Source organism: Pongo pygmaeus, chromosome 10 (assembly GCF_028885625.2).
Source record: "Pongo pygmaeus isolate AG05252 chromosome 10, NHGRI_mPonPyg2-v2.0_pri, whole genome shotgun sequence".
In the NCBI taxonomy this organism is placed as follows: Eukaryota; Metazoa; Chordata; class Mammalia; order Primates; family Hominidae; genus Pongo; species Pongo pygmaeus.
In genome coordinates this window covers 2,225,221-2,237,261 of record NC_072383.2, presented here as the reverse complement: position 1 = coordinate 2,237,261, position 12,041 = coordinate 2,225,221, and the positions used below count along the sequence as shown (strand labels likewise).

The window sequence follows — 12,041 nt, the reverse complement described above, 5'->3', positions numbered from 1 at the left end:
AGGGTCTAGCTCGATTGCCCAGGCTGGAGTTCAATGGTGCAATCTCAGCTCACTGCAACCTCTGCCTCCTGGGCTCAAGCCATCCTCTCACCTCAGCCTCCCAAGTAGCTGGGATTACAGGCATGCGCCACCAGGTCTGGCTAATTTTTGTACTTTTTGCAGAGACAGGGTTTCACCATGTTGCCCAGGCTGATCTCAAACTCCTCGGTTCAAGTGATCCACCCGCCTCAGCCTCCCAAAGTGCTGGAATTTCAGGCATGGGCCTCTGCACCCAGCCTTGACGTGACAAGTTTCAACCAGATGTTCCTGGCAGGGCCAGTAAGCCCCAGCACACCTGGCAGGAAACCATGATGTTCTCCCCTCACTCCAGGTATGGAATCACAGCAACTAACAGCTTCTCCTGGATGTGCCCTGCAAATGGAAACCTACATGGAATGACATCTTGAATCCGAGGGGGGAAAATCTGCTCAAACAGACAGCTGTTTAAAAGGTTCTCTTCCCATTTGTACCTGATGAACTCTCTTCTGACTCTGAATGCAGAGGACAAAGGCCCATCTCCTTGGAAAAATACACAGCAGGAAACTCTGGCTCCACGCACCCTCTCCAGCTGTCCCTCACCGCTCCCCATCACACACTACACTTATCACAGCACCACGAAGTCTTCCAGGGCTCTGTGGAGGAGGGGGAGAGTGGGGGGAGTGCCAGGTACCACGTTACATACATTCATACATTATCGTATTTAATTCTCACAACAACTTTGCAATTGTGGTGGCAGCATTCACATTTTACATAAGAGAAAATTAACTTTAATGAAATTAAACATAAAAGGAAAAAGTACTTAAAAACTGACAGAATTAGCTGCTGCCTTCTGAGACAGTGACATCCTTCAAAGCATGGGAAATGGACGTCTTTACTGCTCCTCTCCCTGTGGAAGGAGACACGGTCCACCCCACGTGAGCCGGCCTGGCCTGTTGTGAGTCTGCAGGCACGGGAATCCATGCACAGAAGGCTTGGAGCTGAGCTCAGGAGTGGGGACTGGAGAGGGCTGAACTGCTCTGTATAACAAAAACACGGGGCGGTGGGTGTTAGAGTTGTTTGGGACCAGCAAAGGGGGAGAGGTGGAAAGGGCAAGAAATATACCAAGACACAGCAGCCAACCTGGCAAAAAGGCCTGAGGGGATTTCTCAGCACAGAAGTTTCAGACACTCAACATTCACGTTACTGTGATGTCAGCTCCATCTTCCCAAAACCTTGAGTGCAGGCTGAACCAAAAACCTTGTGAGGGAGCAAGGGGTGTGTGTGTGTGTGCGCGCATGTGCATGCCGTGTGTGTGAGGGCATGTGTGTGTGCCTGCGTGTGTATGTGTGTGCCTGTATGTGTGAGTGCATGTGTTTGTGTGTGCATGTATATGTGTGTGCATGTATGTGTGTGCCTGTGTGTGAGTGCATGTGTGCGTGTGTGTGTACATGTGTGTGCATGTATGTGTGCCTGTGTACTTGTGTGTGCCTGTGTGTATGTGTGTGTGTGCATGTGTGTGCCTGTATGTGAGACCACGTGTGCATGTATGTGTGCCTGTGTACATGTGTGCCTGTGTGTATGAGTACATGTGTGCGTGTGTGAGTGCATGTGTGCCTGTGTGTATGTGTGTGTGCCTGTGTGTATGTGAGTGCATGTGTGTGTGCATGTGTGAGTGCATGTGACTGAGTGCATGTATGTGTGCATGTGTATGTGTGAGTGTGTGTATGTGTGAGTGTATGTGTGTGTATACATTAAAGAAAAAGCATCAGGTCCATGTCTGGGTTAATTCACAGCAAAAGAAAAGTCACAGCCAGAGAAAGTGACTCGTGGTGAGCCTGCAGCCAGCGTGACTGCAGAGGGCCAGTCCCCAGGTGATGCCAATATGCTGGAGAAAGCCTGGGAAGACATGCTGGAGAAGGCCTGGGAAGATGCGCTGAGGCGGACACCTGGGACCCCTAAGGACCAGACCCAGAGCCACGCTGCTGGTGAGTGTGGGCCGGCGCTTCAGTCTGTTTCTATCTGAAGACACATCCAGGCCTCTTCCTCTTCCTTGCTTGGGTTGCTCTTCTCATGCCCCTGCTCTCCTGGACCCCACATCCAGCACCCCACACCCCACATCTCCCTGGCAAAATCCCCTCTGACAGAGCCTCTCCTGACTGCCCCAGGGTGAATGGGCTGCTCCGTGGAGTGGGGACATGGCTGATGTGCACCACACCTGCTCTTCCTCCTGGGCACGGCACTGGACCACACTTCCCAGTATCCCTGGACAAGGCAGGGACACAGGCCGAGTCCCAGCCAATGGGACTTGCAGGAAATGACTGGCACCCTTTCTAGGCCTAGACCCTAAAACATGGGTGCGACTTGGGCCCTTATCTGTCAGCTAGACTCAGGGGTTTAAAAGGTGGGTTCCAAGGCCCAAGAGGATGGCACAGCCTGCAGGCAGAAGGATTCTGAGACCCTGAATAACCCTTATTGCCACCCCACCAATCCAAGCTGGGCTGTGATGTGAGCAAGAAACTAACCTTTACTCTCTAAAGCCACCAGCTGCTGGGGGTGACTTGCTACAGCAGACAGGCTACTCACAGCATTGTGCTCCTCTCTCTACAGCCTCCTTGCCCGCCAGGCTGTATTTCCATTTTCCACAAACACGCCTGTTTTCCCACTGGATTGACCTCCTTGAGGAAAGGAACTGTATTATACTCATTTCTACATCCTTTGCACCTAGAACGCACAGCTTATGTCTTCATTAAGTGTGTAATGAATAAATAAGTGAATGGCTGGCAGGGCCCAGTGGAACCCAACACGTCTACGATACCTTAAAAAAATTAAAACAAACAAACAACAAAAAAACAGAAAACAAAACCCAATGCTAGATAAGCGCCTGATGGAGGGAATGGGGCACGGGAGAGGGGTGGGGGAGGGGCGGGGATGAGCAAAGCCTTCCCTGCTGTGCAGCCACACCTTGAATGACAAAAACCTTACCTCGGAGAACGCTGGCTGGCAAGGAATTTTTCACTGTGCTCCATCCTACAGTATTTTGAAATCTTTTATTTAAATCGATTGGCAATGTTTAAACACGCCATTTCACACAGAAGTACAACATTGCTAATTAGGCAATAAGGAGAGAGACAGTGTCATTTCATGGTAATGCATCATGCACAAAAAGCCCTCCCTCCTTCCAATAAATTTTAAAGGATTTCACATCATTTCATTTTTAGTGCAGAAAGAGGATTCCATTCCATTAACAAAGAGCAGGTTCTGGTTGGCTGCGCTATTCCTTTAACATTGAACCACAAGGCATGACCCAAGATGCTTCACTCAGGTGTAAGAAGCACTGGTGCCCAGCCTCAAAGATTTCGGCTCTCACCTGGATCACAGGCAGCCTCTTTTGGGACCTCCTTTGTTCTCTCGCATCAGTGATCTCAAGGGATCTGTATCTTCTTTTGCTGTAGATAATTGCCTCATGTACTTTTGTGAGGTTTTTTTTCTTCTTTAAATATCACTAGTTACAAGAGCCCTTAATGAGCATGTTATTTTAATGGGGCTGGCCACAACTTCATGCTGTTTTACTTTAGTTTCTCTTATGGCAGGTAAATCACAATGGCGGAAGATGGCCAAATGTTCCTTGGTTTCCCTGCCCCTACAGGTTCCCACTCCACACACTGATAGTTTTCCAGCCAGTTAGCAGCCCTCTGCCTGGAAGCTGCCCTTTCGAAGCTGGACCTGGCCCCCTTGCCTCGGGCAGCAGCCAGCGCCCAGCTTCAGTCCCCACACAGGCAGCCACGATGGCCCATATGGCAAATCTCCCTGTTTCCATGGACTGGACCCTTCTGACACGTCCCTAGGGAGCCTGCTCCCACAGCGTGCAAGATTTTCTCCAGCCTTCTCTCCTTGTACACATCCCACTCTTATCCCGAGTCAGTTCTTCTCCATTCCTCTGGTAGCCATTTGGTGCTCAATATTTGCACACACAGCCAGCAAGGGACCTCTGTCCTCGCTGCATCCATCTAGCACAAGGCTCTCTTACTGGGCAAGGGGAGAAATCCTGTATCAGGTTACGCCAGATCCACACACTGGTGCTAACCCAGGCACCATCCCAGGAGAACCAGTGTTCTCCAGTTCTTCTCCCAACACTTAGAAAAGCTGAGCTGTTTGACGCTTCACGTTGGGAATTTGTCTTCTTCCTTCTTCTTCTTTTTTTTTTTTTTTTAAGACGGAGTCTCGTTCTGTCGCCCAGGCTGGAGTGCAGTGGCGCGATCTCGGCTCACTGCAAGCTCCGCCTCCCGGGTTCACGCCATTCTCCTGCCTCAGCCTCCCGAGTAGCTGGGACTACAGGCACTTGCCACGACGCCTGGCTAATTTTTTGTATTATTAGTAGAGACAGGGTTTCACCATATTAGCCAGGATGGTCTCCATCTCCTGACCTTGTGATCCGCCTGCTTCGGCCTCCCAAAGTGCTGGGATTACAGGCGTGAGCCACCGTGCCCGGCCGTATTCTTCCTTCTTCTAAAGGATTTGGGGCAATTGATTTAGTATCATCTGGGATCATCAGAAATTTTCCACATTTCTCAGAGAACACTTCTTATATTTTATAAGGATACCACCAAATAGGAGATTAGAGGACCTGAGACCTAAGTATAATATAGGCCTAAAAACTGACTATCAATTTGCTGAAACAGCGTCTTTCTCTTTTTATTTTTTTTCTCTCTCTGGGGATGGGGAGAGACAGAAGAGATTTTATCCATTAGGTGCAATAGGTTCAACTCTTATACCCTATAAGCTTTTTCACTGTCCTGAAAAAAAATGTGAAAATCAAAAACAAAACTAGATTGGGTCCAAAATATAAAACTAGAAAATCAAAATAAATATTTCACACAACATCTACAAAAATTAACATTGTGTCAACTAGTCAAATGCATCTCAATCCATAGTTATCTATCAGAATAATAGAGTATGTTGCAAGACTAAAATGAATAATTTATTCTTAATAAAACTCAACATTATAAAAAATATAACCATTCTTCCCAATTGTGTTCTAGAAAATATATTCTATTTGATGTGGGAGGTAGATGCATTTTCAGATGTTTGATATGCGGAAAGGCAGAGTTACCAACTATCTGAGGGTCTGGGCCTTCGGAGGTCTTAAGAGATCATGGGGAAGATACCACTTACCAGTCCATGTGGCCCCTAGGGTACATGCTGATAAGAAGTTTCTTTTTGGTGTTTTTAATTCCTAGTGAAAAGCCTCCTAGGCAGGCTGCTTATGCTGTTGGGTGTCTGCTTCTCACAGAAGCAGAGCCAGGGCTTTGGGGAAAGGCAGCTCCCAACCTGTGGCCAATACCACAGCAGGGGCCAAGGTGCCTCCCCTGGCATCCTCCTCGCCCTCAGCTCAGTCCCCGTCCTGGGGGCAGCAGACTCTTCTCTGAGATCAGGATGACCTGTCAAGGGCCTGAAGCCCTCCACCTTCTGCTGCAGGCGTGAGGGATGTGGCACCAGGAGGGGTCACCGAGCAAAGTCAGCTTTTGCTCCTTAGTAATCTTTCTCTGGAGGACAGGCAGGGACCCCACAAACCAATTGCCGCCCCTGAGGGACCACCCTGCTTCCTTGGCTACTCCGGTTCTCACCGCAGTGCCCACACCTTCAGCCCTCTGGCCTGTCGGTCACTGACTCAGAAAGGTGGGTCTCTTCACCCTTGCCTGGAAGAGTCAGCTTTTCCCTCTGAGAGGGCGAGGTACCCAGAGCTCCCAGGAATGAACAAACTAAGTCATTGCGTGGATGCTCAGCCTTGGGAAGAGCCTGAGGCCTCCAGAGGGAAGTTTCTATGTGCCCACTCCATCCCTTGCTGCCTCAGCCACTCTCCTGCCCACTGCCCCACCTCTGTTCCTCATGCAAATCATTTCCTGGCCATTGCTGATTTGTATCTTCGGCCCAAGACAGAGAGGCTGCTATGGGGGCCAGCTTTGCACAGAGGTTCCTACCAGGGTAGAGTGGTGGATTAGAACTCTGAGCCTTGACTGGGTCCCAGCTCCACCACACAGAGACTATGCAGTGGCACCCCAGGCAATCATTTAACCTCTCTGACCTCAGTTTCCCCAACCATAAGACAGAAAATAATATTCACTCACAGAATGATGGTAAAAATTAAATTAGATACTGCCTGGAAAAGGTTCTGAAAACATGAAAAGGTACACAAATGTAAGATAACGTTTTACCATGAGTCTGTGTTTGACTCTGCTGGCGACAAGCTGAGCACCGAGGGATAGGGGCAGCAGGACAGGCAAGGGGTCGGGTGTGCTCACAGCCAGTTTGGGGCAAAAGGGGACCTCACAGGAAAAAAACAGATGGTGCAGCACCAGGAAGGCAAGCAAGAAGTGTCACATATGTTTAAGATAATACACTCTGGGTCAGGCAGACCTGAATGCAGAGCCCCTGCTCTTTTAGTCATGTGACCTACTCTGAGCCTCAGTTTCCTCTTCTGGCAAGTGGGGCTAATGAGAGCTTCCCCATCGGATTGTCGAAAGGATTAAAGGAGGTCGTGTTGATAACTGACTTAGCATAGTACCTGGCATATAGTAATCAGTTAAGAAATCCCATTATGATTAAACTGATGTCCATTATGCTATGGAAAGGTGTTAAGTACTGAATTCCAGGCACAAGGTATGAACAAGTCAGGGATCAATAAATCCATAAGCAATGTCTCCAGCACATCTCAGTTTCTGTCTCTCAGACCCTGACCCCCAGGGTTTTTAGTCTCTTTTTGTCCCTTCATTTCTTTAAAATAAAAAAAAGTTCTCTTGGGTAGAGGCACATTTCTCACTGAAAGGAACCCTGACCCCCTCAGCGGCCACCTGCCCATGGCCCACAGCCACTTCAGGACATCCCCAGGAGGATGCAGAGGTGGCCACCTTGCCCCACCCACAATGGGCCTAGTCACTTGGGCCTAGACCCCAAGACAGCCTGCCTTCCCGGCCACCCATAACATGAGCCGAGCGGACCCACCACACAGCTGGGGACTGTGACTGAATGCCAGGAGGGAACCAGGGAAGCCTCTGTGCTGGCCACACGTCGGGAAGGGAGACCTTTATTGCAACCATCCCACTCTAATCGATCCTGGGCTGAGCAGTTTTCCCATAAAGACGAGAGGACTGAAAGAAGCTCACCAAAAACCACAGCCCGTAGTGCAGGCAGCTGCTGACGTGAGTCTGGCCATAGCCACCTCAGAGTAGGGAACCGAGTGAGGTGCCTGAAAGAGGAGCCAGACAGTGGCCAGGTAACGATCCGCACCCTGGCTGAGAAAACCAATCAATCAGGCTACAAGTGTGCATTGGGCGCTTGGCACGGGACAGCCACAGAGAAGCCTGAGGGACTGCAGGAAGTCTAGACTGCTGCCCAGGAGTGGCTGGAGCCCACCGGGAAAAGACATGTGGTGCAGGAGGAAGGGTGAGTGACACTCCCGGGCCGCTTCCGCCCAGGGCCACGCAGACAGGGCAGGAGGCGGTGCTGGGATTGCCCTGACAAATTGCCACAGACAGGGCGGCTTACACAACAGAAATGAACTTCCTGAAGGCCGGAAGTCCAAGATCAAGGTGCCAGCAGGGTGGATGTCTCATGAGGCCTCCCACCATGCCTTGCAGTTGCCCCTCTTCTCCCTATGTCTTCACACGCTTTTCCTTCTATGTGTGTCTGTGTCCATGTGTGTCTGTGTCCATGTGTGTCTGTGTCCAAGTTTCTTCTTTATATAAATCCAATCATATTGGAGTAGGCCCACCCTAATGGTCTCATGCTAACTTAATCACCTCTTTAAAGACCCTGTCTCCAAATGCAGTCACATTCTAGAAGTACAGCAGACAGGGCTTCAACACATGAGTTTTGGGGGGACCCAACTCAGCCCATAGGATTTCAGCCAAGAGACAGGTGGGTTTCCGGGGTTAGGGCAGGGCCCTGAGGGCGTGGTGGGATATGGAGAGTGGACAGGGGTGGGGAGCAGTGCAGGAAGTGCTCCAGGCTGGAGGAAGGACTGTCCCCTTCTCTCCTGCAGAACAACTCCTCCCCATTGTCTATCTTGCCTGCCACACATTCAACTAGAGAAGAATGTGGACCACCAGTGATGTGGGAGTGACAAAAGCCAGTGAAATAGAAACCCGAGAGAGACAACTTGGAGGACGGCAGTGGGGACATTTGAACTCCCGCTGCTTGGCCACGGCATGGTGAATGAGCTACAGCTGCGTTGAGTTGTAAAGCCCAGGAGCAATGAGCCACGCAGAGTGAGATTCCATGGCTGCCAGTAGGGCCTGTCCCCCCAAAAATATTAGCTCCACATGCCTTTCCTTAGGACTTTAACCCCAGTTAAATACTAAATGACTGAATACCCAGAGGTGGGGTCACATTTTAATTCACCATGAGCCCTTTAGATGTCAGTGCTAATGGGCATGTTTGGGGATAGCGGAAGTGGGGATATAAAGAGACTGCACCTCTGAGCAGGGTTGGAAAGCAAGGTTCTCTGCCTGCCTCTCTGCAGTGCCTTGTTTGCCTGTCTTCCTCACTAGAACCTAAGTTCCGTGAGTGCAGGACTTAGCCTTGCTTCTCACTCTGCTTCCGGAGCCCACGACATGCCTAGAACATGGTAGACAAGCAAGAAATAGTTGTTGAACAGATAAACAAACAGGTTAATGAATAAACTATGTAAAAAGATACTTAAGCACTCGACAAGTTCGTATTCTAGATGTAGCCTCATCAGAGAGGCAATCACATTCTTGGGTTGATGTGGTCTATGATCAGCCCTGCCAGGAACGACGAAGAAACATGTACCCTAAAGTCTTCACCAAAGACTCCAAACTAACACAAACTTATTTCAAGTTATCAGGGGACCAGATCATCTACAGCAACCAGAAGCAGCTGTGAACCTCTGTCCCTGTAGTGGTAAACACAAGGGCATGGTCGGGAAGTCAGAGCTCCTCCTACAGTCCATGGAGCATCCTAGAAGATTTATAAGAATAAAGAAAGCAAGTTACAAAGCCGAGGCCTTGTGGCTTCAGAAGACACGTTAAATAACAAGTCTCTTCAGCTGCTAAACACAGAGCCAGCATTCTCTTCCTGCCGGCTTTCAACACACACACCTGAAAATCCTTCAGAACAACCGCAGCCCCAGCTCTGGTGCCTGCTTGCCTTGCCAAGAAATCAGAAGCTGCAGGCAGTGGGGGATGGGATGGAGAAAAGAGAGAGGAGATTCCTGCAGAAAAAGACTGGGCCAATTAGGAACAATTACAAAAGCTTTCAGACCAGGCAGAGGCTGGCCCTCCTGCACACACCAGATCACTCTGTCTCCCTCTTCCACGTGGATGGATATAATTCACAACAGATTTTACGTTTACAGGAACCAGGCTGGAACATTTTCCACGCTGACTTTTCAGGCTGGTGACAACTAAGTATCTTAAGAACCTCTAGAGAGAGAGCTGATGAGATACCACTATTTCCTCAGCCACTGCCCTACCTGCTGGAAAGCCCCGTGACTAACCACCTGTTCCTATTTCCTGAACCACCTGGCGGGAGGCAAGAGAGGAGGGCAGAGCAGGGCTGGCCCTGGGGCCTTTTGCCTCCCAAGCCCTCGTTCTCCAGCCCCACTCTCTGTGCCCACTAGCACATACCATGCAAGGATGCATCTTCATTTGTGTGGGACCATGACATTCTGATAAAAGCCGTGGGGGGGGTCTGTCTCCAGAAAAAGACACACACAACTTTTGTTGGTATATATTGTTAGCACGTCTCCAAACTGAACTATGCATCAGAATCACTGGGGCAACATTTCTGATTCCCGTGCAGCCCCTTCCCACACTTTTGGAAACAGAATCTCTACAGGAGGCAGCTGAAACTTTGTGTTTAAGAGACCATTCCTGGTGCTTACCAGATCAGCGGGACAGGCACCTATGAGCAGGTGTTAGGGAACCTCTGCATAGGGACTCATGCACCTCAGGTGAAGGAGCTCTGTTCTCCTCAGGAAGGGAAGAAAACTTTCTTTCTTTTTTTTTTTTTTTTTGAGCCAGGAATTATGTTAAGTGGCTTCCCTAAATTAACTCATTTAATTTGATTTTCATAGAAATCATGTCAGGGGGCTGGGCATGGTGGCTCACGCCTGTAATCTCAGCACTTTGGGAGGCCAAGATGGGAGGACTGTTTAAAGCCAGGAGTTGGAGGCAAGCCTGGTCAACATAGTGAGACCCCATTTCTATTAAAAATACTAAAAATAATAATTTTTAAAAAACAAAATAAAAGATCATGTGGGGGAAGTAATATCCCCATTTAAGAGGTGAAGAACAGAGGCTCAGAAAGGTTAAGGATTACCTGGCATCCAGTGGACTAAGGACTGAAACCAAGACCACCTGCTTCCAAAGTCCTCTCTTCCGAGGACAGCACCATCGAAACCCTGCCTGCAACATGTCTGGACACGCGCCTCTTCCCCGAGCTGCTGCAGGGTGGGGTGTGCCTTCATCAGGATGGACATCATCACAGTGTCATCGTGGACCACTTCCTCCTTCCCCTACCTTGGACTCAAGGATGTTCAGGCACACATCCCAGTCGCCTTGCAGTACACAGTCCCTAGCACACTTCCAGTCCACAGTGGGCACTGGACAAATGTTCTGTGGAGGAATTAGACAAAGGAAAGGAGAGAGCATAGGGGTAAGCTCACCACCTTCTCCCTATAAAAACTTCAGAAGAGAAGTCATTTCCCCAAAATAACTTTACATTTTGTAACATCAATACTATAAGATACCAGTGACCCCCACAGGGCTCACCAATATGCAAAGAGACTGTGAAATGGCTACAAATGTGAGTGGATTTCAATTTAAGGTGGTTTAGGAGGGGGAAAAAATCCCCATAAGGAGAGATTTGGGAAAGGCATTGGGAGAGGGGCCTCGCAGAAGCAGAAGCAAAAGAAACCATCAGCATACCCACCCCAGGGTGCATGAATCCATCACCGTAACAATGCCATGTTCTCACTCACACAACGGGGAGCCTGTGTTTGGCTTTCACCAGTATTACCTGATTTGCTCACACAATTTTATGGTGGGTGTTCTTGCTTGAATATTACTAAAGAAGATTACATGGGTTCAAGGTCGGTACCGTCATTTTTTTTTTTTTTTTTTTTTTTTGCAGACAGAAACTCACACACAATCTCCCCAGTTCCCTCCCAATGTTAAAATCCCTTCTCCAATACCTCCCACAGCCACCCAACCTCTCCTTGAACGCTTTCAGGGATGGAGAACTCCTGGTCTTTCAACGTGTTCCATTTCTGAAGAGCTCCCTACTGAACCCATACCCTCCACCCACTGGTCGGAGTTCTACATTAATGACTAATCCAGAATCAGTTTACCCCCACTCTGCAGGACCCTCTTAACACACATCTTGCCTGCATCCTCCAGCTGTTCCTCTGGGCCAGGGACAGAGTGTCCTTGCAGTCCATTACTTACCCTCGCTAAGCTCCAGTGTTCTCATCTATAAAATGGTAATAACAATAACATCTACCCCATGGGTTATTGTGAGGATTCAGTAATAGCTGTAAACAAACGATATCGTGGATGTGGGTCCCTTGGCCTGCAATAACTAAAATATTATTGCTCTTCTTTTCCTTGCCCTGGCCTACACACTACTCACTATTCTGCAGGTGCAGCTTGGGATTGTGTCGTATTTGTAGCAGTTCTGATGGCAACAAGAATAAAATAAAACACCTGGATTTGTTTTCACGGGCATGACCCTCCAATCTGCACTCCCCTATTACGCCTTTCAGCAACTGAGTTTTGGAACCTAACATCAGGCTCAAATGTTTTCCTCTTTGTTTCAGCTCGCCGTGCCAGTCTGCTGTGATCATGTTGATCTTAACTCTGTCCCCACACTGAAGGCCTGGGTGCCGCCCCTTCCAGCTGTCTCTCCACTTGTATCTTAGAGATTCTCTAAATAACTTCAAGCATAAGCCCAAAGACTAGAAACTCAGGAACTGCCTCTGTGAGAGGACTGCAATTCAGCTGAAT

At 49.0% G+C, this 12,041-nt stretch overlaps 1 protein-coding gene across 18 annotated transcripts in view; it reads right to left on the bottom strand.

Annotated features, from left to right (window-relative positions):
• Positions 1–12,041, bottom strand: part of LOC129009980 (voltage-dependent L-type calcium channel subunit alpha-1C) — a 716,779-nt gene that overhangs the window by 500,919 nt on the left and 203,819 nt on the right. The gene's annotated exons all lie outside the window — the stretch shown is intronic.